The 18,345-nt window shown below is 40.4% G+C and overlaps 1 long non-coding RNA gene across 1 annotated transcript in view; it reads left to right on the plus strand.

Annotated features, from left to right (window-relative positions):
• LOC132975916 (uncharacterized) overlaps window positions 1-18,345 on the plus strand; it is a 255,862-nt gene that overhangs the window by 42,927 nt on the left and 194,590 nt on the right. The gene's annotated exons all lie outside the window — the stretch shown is intronic.

Here is an 18,345-nt window from a genome sequence, read left to right on the forward strand (position 1 = left end):
TTAAATGCACCCCTAAAAAAACAGCCCACATTTTGAAGTGATAAGAACTCTCCCTTAAATGTAACATGGTTGCAGCTTTGAATGCTGTGATGGTACTGAATAAGAACCTCCTGGTAAATGATACCTGTTCAAATTGATTAAACAGCAAATATAAAGTTGAATCCTTGTTTTCTCACGAGCTGAAAATATCTAAAAGATCAGCTCAACTTCATGCAACTTTATCCCAGGATACATCCTCTCAGATGGCACTGCTGAGTCAGTGGAGGATTGTAGCAGAATGACGGGGAATTACAGCGGTTTGGTTGCTCGTGGGATTGCTGCAGTGATAGGGTTTCCTAAAAGCAATAATACCGGCGTAGTGTGTATGGCACTCACCGGCAGTACATCCTGTATTGAAAGAGGAACTGATAAAGCATTTCAGTGGATCACAAGTCGTTTAGATAAGTCGCTCTTTGCGGGCCCTTTCGGTGAACGCACATCCACTTTTTCCACACACAAACACAACCCAGACACACACCCACACGCGTTTAGCTCTTGTTTTCTGTCATGTTGCGGCGCTCGTCAGCAGGTGTGTGTTCCAGGACGAAATGATGTTTCTGCCCCGGACGACATGGGAGAGCTATCTGTGTAATAGAATTATCTGGAGAGGCCACTCCAAATTAACATAATATGGACTCAAAATGTAAATTGTCTTTCTGTGAATTGTAATGTGCATGTGAATCTGCTCTCTTACTCCTCTCTGTCTTATCATCAACCTCTCTCTCTCTCTCTCTCTCTCTCTCTCTCTGCCTCACATACACCAACACACACACACACACACGATTTCTTCCTTATTTCCTGTTTCTGGGAACTGATAAAAATCCTCTGTGTTGATGTGGGCACACACACTTCTACACATTTTGGGTGCAAATACTTGAGAGGTGTGTGTTTCGCTGACACGTGCGAAGCTAAATGCCAACGTACCATTTAAGAGAGAAAGGGCAGCAGCACATCCAACCTTTGTAGTGTGTCATTCAGTGGTGTTCTCAGCCGTTCACATATAAAAATGAGGTCCCCTCTGTCCCGGGGAGCCGTGGATACCTTTCACCCCGTCAGCCAAAGGAGGGGAGGGGATGTTAACAACCGCTCAGACATCTGTCGAATAGAGAAAGAGGTGACCAGCAAGAAAAGCAGGATTTCTTTTGTCCCTTTCCCCACTCTTTCTGTTCACTTTATTTAATTTAATCATGTAGATTTGTTTGAAAATAAATCCTACTTTTCTCCACAGCAATCTCACCCCTAAATTCTGTCTTGTTTCCTGTTACCTCGCCTCCTTCCTTCCTGTCACACTGTGATGATGAGCACTTTCAGGGTGTTCAAGTATTGCATTTAGCCATTCAGAGAGTTTGATAAAGCTCCAATCTTCCCCCCCACCTTGGAATTACACGGCGAAGGGAAAAGGCCACCTCTTTGTCACTAAATGCCTTTCCCATTCATTCACATGACAGCAAAGTACTATGTCTTTTCCCACGCTAAAATGCCAGATTTGAAAGCCCTCTTTTCGATTAATGTTTAGAGTACGGCTGTATGCCATCTTTAATCCAGGAGGTGTTTTACACTCAAATAAGAAAGTCTCTCATTTGGTACAGAGAAAGTATCTACAGCAACAATATCTTTGTACGTCTATTTTATAGAATCATCTGGAATCTTGAATACTGACCTAGTTACATCCATGTTTTCTGTTTGTTTTATCCGGTGAGCTGTTCATATAAGTCACCCCAGTATATAACACGCTGTCTATTTTTGGGTCCCCCCCTGAGAAAAAAAAAATATTGAATTTTCTTCCTGTTTGACAATTTTCTGTCCACAACATTCAGTTTGTGTTGCAGCTGTGTAGCTCTTTCAAGAACTTTCTGTATTTGCCAAGTGGAGTATTCAATCGTGCTAGCTACCAGTGTGGTAGTTGGTCTCTCAGCCTACTGTAACGTTTACAGATGTAAAGAACGGAGCCACAGCCAGCAACAAATTTGCTGCCCATCTGTCGATCATTTCTTGGAAATCTAGAGTCAGGTGGGGTGTAGTGGGTGACACTGGTACCTGTACTTCCAAGCATGGTGACACGTCTCTTGATTAAATAATGGGTATCGAAATTTTACTTGAAAATGCAAGTGAGCACTAACGCAAAGCAGCTTTCATTTTGTGTCTACTAGCCGACCTTTTGGGTGGACAGTTAGACTGGTTAATAAAGAGTTCCATCCAGCCAATGAATGCGAGTCAAAGAAAATAAAAAAATACTGTTTTAGGATGCATATGTTTCAATTTGTGCCACATACGGGAAATTTCCATTCACTATCTAACAGAATTAACGTCGCAATAAGTTCATATAAAAAAGACATAAAAAAGGTCATATATTATGTAAAATACACTTTACCATGGTTCTCTACTAATATTTGTTTCTAGTCTGTCTACATATCACCCAATTATAATAAAAGTTAATCCTCTCCATTTTTTGCCTGCTCCACTTGTCAGAAAATGTGTCTGTTTGGAGATTTTCCCTTCCTGACATCACAAAGGGCAGTAGCCCCTCCCACAGGTGGGTCACACTCCCACAGCTAGGTGTTTCTTTTGTCATCTGAGTCTGCCTTCTCACCGTAAACAACAGGACATGGTGTAAGGAAGCCAGAGCCACCCAAGGTCTTCCAGATGGGTGTGGTCAAACGCAGCTCATTTGCATTTAAAGCTACAGACACAGAAACAGCCTGTTCTGAGCAGGGCTGAAATAGAGGGAGATGAAGTGACATTTGCTCCATATGTCTCAGTTCATGGGATGTCTCTGTCAGGCAACTGCTTAGGGCCCCATACCAGTAGGGGCCCCCTGCTCTGACAAAGTTTCAACCACAGCAGTGGTTCAAAATGTGCAAAGTTTGCAATGATAGTAGGAAACCTCCCTAAGGTGGCCCCATATAACAGCCCTCACTCTTGTCAAGCGTTGCATGCATTATTGCTTCGTTGAGATTGGTCAATGGAAGTCAGTGTAGGAAAATCAAGGGTTTTAATGATCTTTATATCTATATTTTGAAAATTAAATTCACATTTCACCATTATTTGTTGGTGTCAGATTCTTTATGACATAATGGGATGAATGCTGGTTGGAGGGCCCCCCTGTTAATCTTTGCCTAAGGCCCCAACAGACACTAGAATCACCGCTAATCGTGCACTGTCCCAGACTTCCAAGACAGCCCAACAGTGTTTGACAATTGGACGTCGTTCAACATCATTGAATTACTTTTGACGCCAATATAGAGTCATCAAAAACATACTAAGACAATTTCTTAACATGTAGAAAACTCACAGTAGTATATTTAAGAAAAGTAAAAAGAAATGTAAAATTATTATTTTGTAATGTAAGCAGCTGTCGATTCATAGACACTATTTCATCTTCCTGTCCTTTCCACCTTTTCATGTGTTTATGCATTCACAGTTTTGACCAGAAGTGAATTTCTTCTGGCTTGTACTACAACTGACCAAGCCTGGGGCCTTCATATGCGACATTTAAAAACAAAGCAAACCAATAAATCATACCCAGTGTAACCAGATAGGCTTTTTACAAATGATTTTATTGAAGAGAGGAAAGGCTCTTTGCTAAAACAACTTCAAAGACTTGAAAACGTTTTAAAGAGAATTCAGACTTAGCTCTTATCAAGTGTTCCTTTAACCAATGATGAAGGTCAAGGATACTTTTTCTCTATTAAGGTGAGTGTGCATAAGCTGCTGCATCGCTTCATGCAAACACCATCTCTATCTATTTTCTTCCTTACATTTTTCTCTTCTCCGTTTTTGCAGAAGCCTTCAAAGACCTTGCAGTTGCACTCGACACATTAATGCTGCCTTACTCAAAAGCAGGATTTTTTGTTGTTCACTGGAGAATAGCTGTTGCTGGAGAACTCTACAAACTGAGGGCGGCTTCTCTTGTCAGCCAGAAAGTGTGTGCACTAAATGATCCTGTCATGGTTTGCAAGGGTGGCACAATGCAAGACTGAGATGTGAAATAAGCATTCTTTAGTGGCAAATTTCTCCATGCACTTCAGTTATAATCTAGCACAATGTGTCTTAATTACCTTGGAGACCAGCACCACTTATGTCAACTATACAATAATGAGTTTGCACCTTCAATGGACTGTTAGATAATGGTCGAAGGGCTTGAGATACATCTATTAGTTCACCTAGGAATCACAGTTTTTTACTGAAATGACACTCTACAAAATCCTTTTTTTTTTTGCAGATCCAGGCAGCTACAGTCTCTACACTGAGCTGCGCAAGATAGAATTATAAGTGTCACTCTTGAAGAACATTCAAAAGTGTTATTCAAAAGACTAGGAAAATCTATTGAAAGCAAAAGCAGAGGAGTAGCATAAAGAAACAGAATTGAAGAGGACTGCTTCAACATTAATTTAATGTAGATTTGAAAAAGGCGAAAAACATTGTGATGCAACAAAGAAGACAATTCTGCTCACTCATCATATTTGAATACACTTAATACAAAAGCTTTGACTTCTACAAAATGAAGAGGAAATGCCCATCAATTACCAAAGCCATATCTAATGGCCTTTTAACTTACACATATGTAACATAGCTGGCTTAATCCAGTCTACTCTAAGTATTTAGAAACTAATATATGTCCAACAGGTGTTCAATTCCTTTTTCTTTCATGGATAAATTACCCGATACCGCAATGTACGTGAAGATTTTCAACACAGCCGGAGGGACTCGGACTTCTCACTCTTTGTCGACAGTCATGACTCAGTAGCCGTATTAACATATGCACTCCTGACAATATCTAGGACTGCCCAGATATTCTCCTGACCTGGCTGTTCACATATGCACCTAACAGTAGGAGACTCTCCCTGTCAGACAGGAGGGGGGGGCAGGGGGTCTCCTGAAGGAGGAGGTGATGTAAAAAAATATGCAGAAGTAGCAGACAAATCAACAGAGTCCACTAAACAACGCTATATTGAGAATATTTACCTTCAGCAAGAGAGCGGAGAACAACATTATGGCAAACAGAAAACGTAATGCAGCAGTTTAATTACTTGCAAGGAGATCATAGTGGTTACTTTATGCACCGTGCAGAAGTCACAGAATATAAACGTCACTCCCTCCTTCCATTGGCTCGAGGTGAATTCTCCAGAGAATTTGCAGCTACGTTCTCACATCAGCTCACTTGCTGTGGAAAACATACTATGGGGTCTGGCAGGAGAAACTCCGAGTGAGTGAAAAATTCAGCTGTTTGCGTTCACACATACAGCGCCTCCTGGAAATATAATAATTTTAGTTTTCTTCAAGTGTGATAGCCCTAAGAGAGACATTTACAAAGGATACACTTGATTTCTGCTGTATTGATGTGAGAATGTGCACATTCTTCCTAGACCTCTGTTTAAATTCTGTTTTCTCTTCACTCGATTGCAATTGTCTGTTTCCAATCATCCAAAAGCAAAAGCAAAAGCTGCAAGAAACTCTGAAGTCAGATGTCTTCAGTCTGCTTTTGTGCTTTTATTGCCACTGTTGCAAACTATCCTAAAACACATGTAGGACCAGACTCTGCTTACCGCAGGGCCTCATGGGATATCATGCCTTCTTCTTTCCTATTTCCCATCATTTTTTTCATAGAGGTAGACAGAAAGACATACCAAAAATAAGTACTTCTTATTCGTCACTCGGAATGAACAACTTGTAACTGAGAATTCCTTCAACATTGCACACATGCATCAGTGATTTTTGGTCTTTACTTTAACAGTGAATCCTCAAAGGATGAGCATCAACAGGGAGTCCTAAATCACTTCCAAGTTAAATTCATCATTAACATTTTCGAGTGTTTAAGGAGACCTTGTCATGTCAGGCTGTACAATCCATGGTTTCCCCTGGCATTAACAGTTGATCGATATCATTGATCGGCCAAGTGGGGAGACTTCAGGAGTTCATTCACTTGCATACATTTCTGTTTGGACTTGGCGTGATACTGTCCATACTTGATAAGGTTTTGGCATCACAAGGCCATATAATGATCATTTCCTTACTCAGAATTAAATATTAAATAGTAATTAGCCACAGGCTTCAATTTCCTTTTATCATTGATATATTCAAGAGGCTTAAAATAAAAATGCTCTAAACCTAACTGCCAGTTAAGATTAAACAGTCACATTACCTGGAGGAGGTTGAATGTGGGGATTTTTGTCATGTGGTTTATTTTAGATGGAGCTGCTTTTGTGTGTGGACAAAATCTGTGCTTTATATTAGCTCTCATTGTACAAGAATTTCATGCTTGTACATTTTTAAATATTTGTACTGTATGCATCACAAACCTGTATTTTAAATCCATCTGCTGTGGAAATATGCATCCTTACTTATCTAAATAGGTTTTTCCTGTTAATGTTCAAGATTATTATTAATGGTAAAGGAAGAAGCAAATTTGGTTTCCCATGATTTTATTTGCATTTTTCATGTCTAATTTACGATTGCATATATCTTGCATTCAGGGAGTTGTCCAGACTTTTAGACTGTGTTGGCCCAAATGGGGAACTGACTCATGAAGAGGTGGCATCAAAATTGTGTCCACGTTCACAAATATGGGGACCAGGTGTCACTTTTTTTTGTGGGACTTCACAGCATTTTCATCACCCACATTTAATTGGCTCTAGTTTTCCAAAGTGCAGGACAGTCATCCATCTAAAACATGTTGTTAATACAATTTCTGTGAATGAGAAAGAGAAGGCTACCCCCCTCCCAAAAAAAAAAATGAAAAAATGAAGATGCCCTCTCATTTTATGTTTAACTCATAAACAGTCATGTCAGGTTGTATGTCAATGGTGTGAAATTTTAACCATCACATTCATGTAGATTGTGAAGTATGGCCCAAATCCTTAAAACAAGCTTTTCATGTGCTGGCAGCATGTTGTTGGTGTCAGAGATGTTGGCTGTGATCCAGGGGCACTGCAGGCATCTGAGGTCCACAGACGGCCTCCCAGTAGAGGACCAATAAATCACAGACTCTGACCTTTGCTGGCATCAGGGACCTTAGTGCCGCCAAATGCTAGAGACGAGAGCAAGATTGAGACTTGGAGGAGTGATGAACTGCAGATGGCTACACTCCGCACACACACATAGACACAGCACCTGGGTCATTCACCCCTCTGTCGAGCTATCTGTCTCCTTCTGTGTCTTGTGTTATAGGTTTGTTGAAAGACTGTAAACTTGGACACATTTTCAGGGTTATAGTGTAGTCAGGCCAAACACATTACACTGGAATGTAGAATACTAGACTGAAGATATTAAACATTAAAAATAGACAATAACAATCCTAAAATGTCTGGAAATTTCAGGCGGACAACCCCTGAAATGCTCCTGAGTTGGTTGTTCACACATGCACCTCACAGCAGGAGTCTATGCCTGTCGGTCGGGGAGCTCTCAGAAAGCAAGGTGTGACGTAAAAAGACTTGCACGGAAGACAAGCCCGCTATCAGACGCTTTAATGAGAATTTTTGCCGTTACAAAATGCTACAGTTCGGTTGACAATATCAAAAATCGATAAAAATGCGAAAGACTTAGCAGCAATTGGAAGTTGGAGGCTTGCACACAAAAAAGGCAGGAGTGAACCAGAGGCAGAGAAGCCATTTCTTAAATGACAGTGGAAATATGATGGGCTAGCAATGAAGGTGTGTTGCAGTTTTATTCGATTGATGTGGCCAGTTGATTTGAACGGCTTATAACTATGAAATTTAATGACAATGCATTCCTTACCAAACATTTGATATAGCTTCTTCCACTGGAACTTTTTCACAGAAGCTCGCTGTAGAAGCTCACAGAAGCTTAGCTTCCATGCCAGCAGTAGAGCAGTTTATCAATAAAGGGGCCGAGCTGACCGCCATCTCTTGTGGCTAATGCACAAGTTCTTCATAGAACCCTCTTTAAAAACTCCAAAATATCCCTTTAATCACAGGTCTTTTGCTGATATAGCTAACACCTCTCTTGGATATGGAAAAAAAAGACTGCACTTGTAAAACCTTTTTCCAGTTTTTCAACCATTCAAAGTGCTTTTGCATTTCATGTCACATTCAACCTTTCACTCACTTATTCTTACACTGACGGCAGAGGCTGCTATGCAAAGTGCCAATTTGCCCACATGTACACACCAAAGGCTGTGCCTTCAGGAGCAATGTTGCATCAGTGTCTTGTCGAAGGACACTTGGATATGTAGACTGCAGGACCCCGGGTTTGAAACCACCAACCCTATGACTAGTCACAACAAGCTCTGTCCTACTGTTCCAATGAAACACAGCCACCAGGAAATGTGAAAGCTGTAGTGCAAACATGGCCTGTGAAAAGGACTAAAATATTTGATCTTTGTATAGGTGGTGGTTTCATAGCAGGCATTGTTTTCACAACCTATATCTTGAAAGCATATTCCAAGAACACAAAAAAAAGTGTTCGGGGAGTTAGGGTTTCGTGCAGATTGAAGGCTAACTGTGTGCCAAAAATGGATTTGCAGTGAATACTATCTAACATTCTGACATACATTTTGGGACAATAGTTGACACTCCAAATGGACAAGTAAGTGTGAAATATATTGGTTTTTACAGTGTGGTTCTTTATCTAACCCCTCTGCCCTCCCTTCCATCTCCACCCCTTCCGATGGCTGTGGAAGGTTTCCATATGGGAGACGTCGTGGCCTGGCGAATGCATACTGTCAAACGGGCGTGTCGTGCCCAGCGTGGTGCCTGGCTGGCCAAGATGGAAGGTGGGCCAGTGAGCAACGCCACACGGTTGGTGGCCATATTAACCCCTGTGTGTCTGTGTGTGTGTGTGTGTGTGAGCAAGGGGGAGAGCGGATCTTGCTCTGGTGTTCCTACATACGTTAGCTGTCTAAACACTCCCTCCCTTCCTTCTGCACATGCACATTAGACCCCCTGTGGTGCTGCAGAGTGTAGATATTCATTCTGCCAGTAAAAGAGGGGGAACAACAAAGGGCCTAGGGAATCTGCGAAGTCTGGGGAACTGAAAGTGGTCTGGCAGGAATATAGAGGCTATTTAAATACAATCTGTTTGGTTTTCAAGTGCTTCCCTACTTTCCAAAGAATCATGTAAATATGTTTCACAGTGCTGCTTGAGGTGTCATCTTCATCCTCGCCTCTGTATGTCTTCTACAACTTGAGCATCTGAAATCTTGTGTTATTGTGAAGGATTAAACCAAAAGAAGTGGAGAAAGAAAGAAAATTAGATGGAATAAATATTCCATGATTTGGCCAGTTTAAGCCCTTCTAGCAGTCTTATAATGTTAATCCTAAACCGTTGTATAAATGGACTCATTGTAAGAAGACGAATAAACCAAACCAAACTATGTGTAATCAGACTTATCCACAGTATGAACAAACAAGTGGAAAAGAACATGCAGAAAAGAGTCTCAAGCAGCATCACACAACTATGGCATGATATAAATGCATCACCTCGCCCACTCACTTGTCAGAAATTGTCCTGAATGTTACCTGCTGCCTTCACACAACAGCTCACCCTTTGAAATTTCCACTTTTTTAGTGGTAAAACCCCTCATTTCAGTCTCTGCTTGAAACAGTTTGTTTAAACTGCTGTTTCTTTAAGGTCCGCTTCCCCCATGTGCCCACTTTCTTTTGACTGGACAGCTCTCTGGAAGCCTTCCAGGGGGGCAGAATGCTGCAGGGCTGCCAGGGGAGGGCTGCTCTCGAGGATGCTGGGAGAAGAGAGCCCACAATGTTTCGTAGGGGCTTGAAGCTGTCTTGGTTTCATATCCAGGATTTTTTATTTTTTTTGCAGGATAAACTGTTTTGCCTTTTCATACATACATACATTTGATCTGAAACTTTGCCCATGTTTAGTATAGGCATCCAGCATTGTAACACTATATATGAGTTTTAAAATCGGGATCAGCGTAAAACATTAACTTTAAATTCCTTCTCTTGTCAACAAAACCTGTGATTGCTTCGTGTAGCCCATCATTCATAGTTTCAAGTACAAGACGGTGCCCTCTAATGGAGCCCATGTCTTGCTGGTAATTACCTCTAGAAGAGTGACATGAAGTGTTTCCCCCCTGATGACAGCTTGTATTTACAGGAAATTTGATATGACATGAACACATCATCACTGTTGGCAGAAATGTCTACCTACTGTTCATTAACTGTGACCTCCATTCCTAATCAATGCATATGTGTAGGCTGTGATTTGTTAAATGAATAGGGTGATAACCACTATCAGCTATTTGAGCATCATGTTTCATTATTATAAACCTGGATTTCACTTAATAACTTCATGCAAAGTGTCATTTCCCCAATTTGCCTTCGTAACTGCCAACCATTTTAAGGCAATTTTGAAACGTTACACTTTTAACTTGTTTCTTTCACACTATTTCATTCAGAAGAAAAGTTAAGTTACAATAAGAACTGACCTTTCCCTCACATCCAGCACAGGGCAGATCTGTCAGGATGGCAATCTTAAAAAAAAAAAAAAAAAAAAAAAAGACAGAAAATGATGTTAATGCCACATGGAGGATTTGACTCATGAGTGCCTCCCCAACGACGATATTAACCAGCTGTCGCCATGGTGCCGACCTTTACAGTGGCCCAGGGTGACCGGTGCTTTAGCGTCAACGTAAACTTGACCCCTGACATTTCCACGGCTCAGTGCCACTGCAGGCTCTTTGGGGAAAGTGATGAGGGTGGAGGGATGGGGGGGGGGGGGGGGGGGCATTCAAGAGCAATGGATGTGACATGTTGTGTATGAAGACATTTCAGGCTTAGGTCAAAACTACCACAGAGGTGATTCCTCAAAGTGTTGATACTGGAATGGTGACGATTACAAGGATTACTCTGGTGATTGTACAGCTAATAATGTTCATACATGATGACATTACAACCCAGCCTCTATGGGAATAGTTTAGATGGAGATAACTGAAATTTCTTGATGTAGGGTATGAGTGACTTTGATGTGTTGACACTAATTGTTATGAAGACAGTGATGATGGCAGTTGATTAGATGAATAAAACTACATCAGAGATGATGTGTTCAAAGTGAGGATGAGAGTGATGATAAGATGGAGGATGATTTTTATAATTCTGATGATGACATTGAGAATTGTGATGACCCTTTAAGAGGGTTGATTGGAAGAGGTGTGAAGCAGAGCTGTTTTTTTTTTTTTTACTGTTCATTTGTTTCTGTGTCTGTGTTTACAAGTTATATGTAAATCTTTAAAACTGTAACTTTGTTACACCTATCTTTTTGCACATTGTTTTGTGTTGTTTATTTCAATTAACTACAATCAGTGTATGATTTAGCGAACTTACTGCAATCCTGTTATTGTCTTGTGTTGCACACATAAAAAGGAACTTCCAAGTGTGCATGGGTTTTATGATAATTATTTTTACTTTGTTTTCTGGAAATACAGAAACACAAGCAGAACAATTCAGAGGGGCTGCATATTAACGGACATCTGGGTCGACTGAATTACACATGTGAGCGCACTCTTGCTAACTCAAACATGATGCACTGCTTGTGATTCTTACTCATATAACATATTCTGCACACTCACACAGTTTACATTAAAGAAGACTACATGTGCTTCACTTTAAGGCTATCAGTTAACTTGCAAAACTTCAATATTACATGATTTGTTTTCAGTAACAGAAGTCCGTTTCTCACACACATCTGTTTCATTTTCTTTATACATTGTTTCATCCCTTCTGCTCACCTGGAAATACAGAAACACAAGCACAACAATCAGTGGCGATTCTAGAGTCTGTCGAGGCCCTAAACTAAATGCAATTGGGGGGCCCCTCCAACCAGCTTTCATCACCATAATGTCTGCTAGTGTCTCTGTGCTTCATCTTTTTTTCTCGCACACAGATCATTCATTTTCCTTCAACGACTTTCATTGACAAACTTTGCTTTTCGCAGCAAAAATTGCATGAGATGTTTAACAGCAGGGCATTGAGATGGAGTGCTGTCAGATGGGGCTGCCTTAGGGAAGTTTCCTACTGTCAATGCAAAATTTGCACATTTTTAGCCACTGCTGTGGTTTAAAGTTTGTCAGCCCCTTGGGCCCCCTACTGGCCTGGGGCCCCAAGCAGTTGCCTGCCTTGCCTATCGACAAGCAGTGCCTCTGATATTAATTCAGTGTGGCTGCATATTACCGGACATCTTGTTCAACTGAATGACGTATGGCATCAAAGAAACCTATGCCGACCAAGAGCTGCCCCAAAAGTGCCTGTGAGACTTACTCGTCTTTAACCACAAATAAACCTACTAAAATTTGCATTTGTACATGAATATATATCCCATAAAGACTAAAAAAGATAATTTACAAAATATTGAAAATTAAACACCAGAATGGGGGGTGTCTAGTGTCCATGAACATGCTTGACATGACTGCGGGTACCGCAATAATTTATTTTATTAATTTTGGTTTTATGAGGAAAATATCCAGATAAACATCCTTCACCTTACCTGCTGTCTCCTGGGTGGCTAACTATGAATGTCAACAAAACTCTAGTAAGGGCAGAAGTGTTGTTATTGTGCTGATTGTAGTCGTGTGATGAAAAAGTCCAAAACGGGGATAGGAAAGACAACGATGATGGATTTGATCAAAGAAAATAGAGGATAGCACGGAAATAAATGTGTATACAAAGACTGTCGCTGAGAGTTGAAACTATAGATGACAAACATCTTCTTCAATAAACAGCTAAAGGGTAAAGGTAAGATGGTAGAGGAGAGACAGAGAGATAAAGCAACGGGGGAAGTGGGGAGCCAAGTCAGAAAGGACACAGGGAGGAAAGAACACGAGGTAAGACAGCGAGAAAGAGAGAAAATGGAAGCGATAGCGGGCCCAGGGACGGAGATAAAAGCTGTATTACATGAAATTAATGGTGGTCTTCACAAGCAGTACATGAATCACAGTCTATCCCTACAGTGAGAGGAAGAGAGAGCAAGACAGAGGCAGACAAAGGAGAACAGAGCTGCTGGCTCTCTAACTACGTCTTCAAAGGTCTCTCCATTTAACCAGACTGCACAACACCTCTGCCAAAGTGACAGAAGAAGAAGGAGGAGGAGGAGGAGGAGGAGAGATCGAGGGTGACACGTCATGGTGATGCACAGAGGAGAGAAAGAAGATGATTATAGAAACATTTACTGTTAGTGATTGATTGGATTTGATTGTTTTTGCACAAGAACACATGCATATCAGTGCTTGAATGTTGTATGTAACTCTGATAGCTACTCGTTTCTGACTGATGGTTGACAATAGCTCGATTTAGATCCCCTGTTCATTGCCTCTGTCACGTCTCACCTTCGGTATGAATGTCACGGAGGGGTCACAGACTGGGAAACCAATATAACGCCGCTGCAGAATCCATATGATTCAGTACACACACATAATGACGACAGAAGTTCATTACGGTGCTGTTGCTGAGTCACAATATGCAAACGTCTAAAGTCTTGAGTCATTATCGTGAAAGGGGATCTTTCAACTGTTTCCAACTTGAGAATAAATGTCTTTATTTGTTTTTTAAGTGAATTTCTTGGCATAATAAAGAAAAATCTTATTAAGAAATTAATAACTGGGGCGTCGGATAGCCTAGTGGGTTTTGGGTCCGACCCCCCCTTTGCTGCATGTCGCCCCCCACTCTCTTGAATTCCCGGCATTTCCTATATGCCTTCAGCTGTCCTGTTTATCAAGGCAAAAAATGGTCAAAAAATATATTTAAATGAAATTAATAGCTCATTTGAAAACACACAAAATTATTAACTTTATTTTGTGGCATTTACTTATGTTACTAAAAATTGTGATGTTCATACTTATGCCAGATAATTCAATAAAGATCTTGAGAAAACAACCAATACTTAGTTATCATGGGGAATCTGAGTTAAAGGAAGAATGTACAACATTGTACACATAAATACAGTGGAAATTCAGAATATCCTCTGTAAATGTCTCTCTGAGTCATGACTGTCTACAAAAAGTGAGAAGCTCGAGTCCCGCCGGCTGTGTTGTTGTCAGAGCCGTGTTTACATCATGTTGACATGGACGGGAGGGCCTTGTGTATAAAGCTGTTTTAGTCAAGGACTAGAGAAAAGAAGAATAACATAGCCTACTCTCTGATTATTTGGATGTCACATCTTTAGAAGATGGTCATTCCGTGTCAATTTGCCTGCAATGTGAAGCTACGAGCTAACTACACTTAGTGTGCTTTAACACAAGAATGCAGGCTCAATTTAGATTTTGTTTGCCGCTTGCACTTAATGGTGCCTAATTATGGTGCTTTCCATTTAATAACTCATTCTTTTAAACGCGAGTGGGGGATTAGTGTGCTACTAGAGGAGGAGAGCGGAGGCTTTAGAATAGCGGAGGTGTCACCTAACAGCAGTTTGTTTTGGTTTCATGCTGGTGCGCAAGGGCGACATCTACTGGATCAAAAAGTCACACATTCTTCCTTTGACTAAAATGTATTGATTCATGTCTGTTAAGACACACTTCCTAGAATATTTAATCTTTTTCATTATGGGGCCAAAACTACCTAGATATATGACTTTTGAGGTTTGGTGTCTCCCACCCTTGCCATAAACATTTTCTTCAAAATAAACAATTTTAGTAATGCTGTAGCGGTTTCAAGTTTGGTCAAGATCTACATTTTCTTTCTTATATTAAAAATGTCAGGACCATTCAGAGACGCAGCAGTAAAATGACATTTAGCCTGCCAAGAATTTATTCATATTTGCCTCTTACGGCCAAAGAGTGAAAGATAAACACTATGACAAATAGGTACTACTGCCTTCCAACCTCAGGGGGCAGTAATGAGTCCATAAGGTTTGTATGCACCACAATGGATCATAGAAGACCCCACCCCACACAGAAAGTAAGAAAAGGTAAGATCCAGATCTCATTTGTGTGTTTTTTTTCAGCAAAGTTCTAACAAACTGACCAGGACTTGACTGTATTACATATTGTGTGTACACACTCAAAAGAACTCCTTGAGAGACTTGAGGCATAATCATTATATTTATGTTAATAAACAGAAGTGGAAACATTCATTTCTGCAAATTGCACTTCCACACAACAGCACAGTAACACTGCTGTGTGAGGTCATAAAGACATGAGTGTTTTTTACTCTCCTCTGTACTCTTTCTTGTTCTCTCAGCTCTGTTCAGGCCTGTTCTTCTGTGAATAAATCTATGCAATTTGAAAGTGACAAGGAGGAGATTTATGAAAGTATAAGTGCCTGTTTCTGGTGGAATTTATAGTGCAGAGCAAGGGATATGCAGATGAGAGTGCAAAGGGGGTTGCAGGTACAGGCAGCTGTGTTTGTGTGAATGCGTGTGTGTGTGTGTGTGTGTGTTGGTGGGTGGGTTGGGGGGGGGGGGGGGGGGGGGGGATGACAGGGCGTCCACTTCTTAATCTCTCAAGTATTATTATACATGGCCTAGTAGTGGCCCAGCTGCTGCAGTGTAGATGTAAGAGAAAGGTTTTTGTGTGTGATCTTGCTCTGGTGCAGTCCAAGACAGTCAGGCTGCTGAAGTTGAATGACAAATGGTGTCCGCTTCCTCAACACACACCACGAAGTACACTTCAAGGCATTGAAAAATACTTTTCAGATTGATCGGTAAGTTGATCTTTTTCTGCATTAGCGGTCTCTGTTTTGACATATTTGTGGCAATTTGTGAGCTGGCAATGCTGTTCACTTTGTGCAGTGATGGGTAAGATCTTAAAACCTGTACATACTCCCTGGTTATACATGAAGTCATATCAAGTTACATTAGCATACAACTATTATCACTTATTTAAACCCAAAGCCCTTCCCCTTCCCCTTCCCCATGGCGAGCATTTTTGATGCTCATACACTGTGGTGGCTCAACATGACTAAGCTGCAACTCTTTCACAGTGTTTACAGTGTGTTAATAATTGCCTGTCGAAAAATGCAACAATGGTAAAAAAGTCAATGAGCAATCTTTCTTAAAACGTCTAAACCGATTGCTCCCAAACGTTTTCAGCAGGGCCCCATTTTATAGATACAAATATTTCCAAGCCCACAACCCCCACCCCTCAACAAATCACCTCAATCATGTCCTCATCACACATAAACACTTTTTCATGAACTCTGTTTGATAATATTGTAGTGTATTGATACAGTATGTTATTATGGCTTTGTAGTTGTGGTGTATTGTAGATATATGTTATGGTATATCTGGGTTTTTTTGTCTAGTTTTTAAAGTCAAGTGCTCTTAGCCTATTATTGTTTTCATATCATGTGTGAATTTCAATGTGGACTAATGTGATGTTATTGTGCAGTGGTTGTGTATTGTTGTGAAGATGTTAGTGTATGTTTTGTTTCTTCACAGAGAAGTTGTCTCTGTCTCCTGCCCAGGGACTACAGATGTAAATTAGCTTATAGCTAACTGTGGTACAGCTAATTGGCTGTACACTGCCCCTGTCAAAATAAACAAATAAAATAAAAAATACTAGGGAGCCCCTGAAGTCCCTAAAATTAAAATATCCTGTGTGGACAACATAATATTTTGAAGGAACAAGATAATAATATATATTTTTTTTTTAACTCTTGGGACTTAAGGTGCTCCGTACCATACACTTTGACACCATAGATTGTAACTAAAGATGGACGAAGCCTGAGTGACGTCACCCCATGGTTTTTGAATGGCCTATCCATGCAGGTTGCCATATTGGAAAAGCTTAAGCTACAAACAGCTACAACGCGACCCCTTGCAGTCTGATCAGCCACGCCCCTAATTATCTAAAAATGTATTTCCTTCATAATCAAAGCCAGTCAGGTAATTAAAAAAAAAATCACCACCCTCCTACAGTGTGTGCCAATAACCATATTAACTAAAAATACTTAAATAGTTTTCGTACCGTGCTGTAAAAATGTTTCTGCTGTGAAAACAGACATTTAAATATGAGGAGTGACTTCTGGGTCTTTTGGATCCAGTCCCAAGCAGACACTCATGAACTTATTTAATGTGTCCACTCTGCTTGTTCATTCTAGTGTTATGTCAAATATTCTGCAATTACATGCACTCATGTTCCAATGTTTTCAGTCACAGACAAGGTTAAAGGTGTTGTTGCTTTATGTTTTAGTAACAACAAGGTTACGGGGCTCTTAAAAACAGCCTCCTGAAGAGAGACAAAACAGGTCACTATGAATCAAAGTGAAGCCAACTCTCACTTCAACAGCATTAACACATCGCATAGTGCTTTCATATGATACCTGCCGGATATGAACTGTTATGGCAGTGTCGGCTTGTACATTTCAGATGAACCTGTTTAACATTAGACACATTTCTGAAAAGCATAAAAAGCCCCCTTTGTTCAAATGTGCTATAGAAAAACATGTTATTCATGAGGGCCTGAGCCGTAGAAATCCAGCTTTAACGCTCAAAGAAATATCCTCTAGATTTTTCTCATGACATTCATCCTCCATGCTTTTATCTTTTATTGCTATTAAACTTAACAACATAATATCATGCGGATTATTAATCATTTGACAAGAAGTCAGTTCCAGATCCTAGACAGCGTCCCTCTGTTTTCAGAAGTGTGTATCGTGATGAACGAGCGGGCATTTAAGGCCTGTGGACTGAGGGCGATGTTGGGTGCAGGCTGGGTCCTCAGAGGAAGCCTTGTGACTCTCTTTGATCCAAACGCATGACTTTTTTAATGTCACAGCTGATAGTGCATGGACAGTTGAGACCGAATTGTCACTGATTGTGCTATTCAACCTGTTAGGAAGGCACTTTTAGAATGACCTCAGATGCATTCCAGTACATATGAAAATACATTTTTATCAAACTGCTTCTGTTTTGTCTAGCTAGTTGAACACTAAATTGGAAAAAAATTTAATTCTTGGAGAACAATAAGGATCTGTGTATGTTCATTGTAGTTCATAGGATTCTTTAGCCAGTGTCAATAATTCTAAATGAATTCATTTGGCATGTTGTTGTGATTTTTGGCTTACAATACAAAAACAACAAACAAACAAAGTGCAATTTCAGGACACGATCAAAGAATAGGAGGAGAGGATCAGTGTTTAGGTGGGATACTTTTACTTCATGAAAAATACATGGAAGCAAGTTCAGTATTTAGCCAAATAGAAGTGTAGTTAAGTTGAGAAAATGCCTTTTCTTTGCGTTTTTTCCCACACTGCATTTCTATTTTCATTCCTGTCACTCGTGCAGACATAGATGACGACCAAGGAAGGAGGTGGCTACTCCACAGAGCTCATTAGCTTGTTTTACATAATAGAGACAGTGGTGCATTAAAGGTCCCATATTCTGCTTTTTCTGGTT

This window comes from Labrus mixtus, chromosome 6 (genome assembly GCF_963584025.1).
Source record: "Labrus mixtus chromosome 6, fLabMix1.1, whole genome shotgun sequence".
NCBI lineage: Eukaryota > Metazoa > Chordata > Actinopteri > Labriformes > Labridae > Labrus > Labrus mixtus.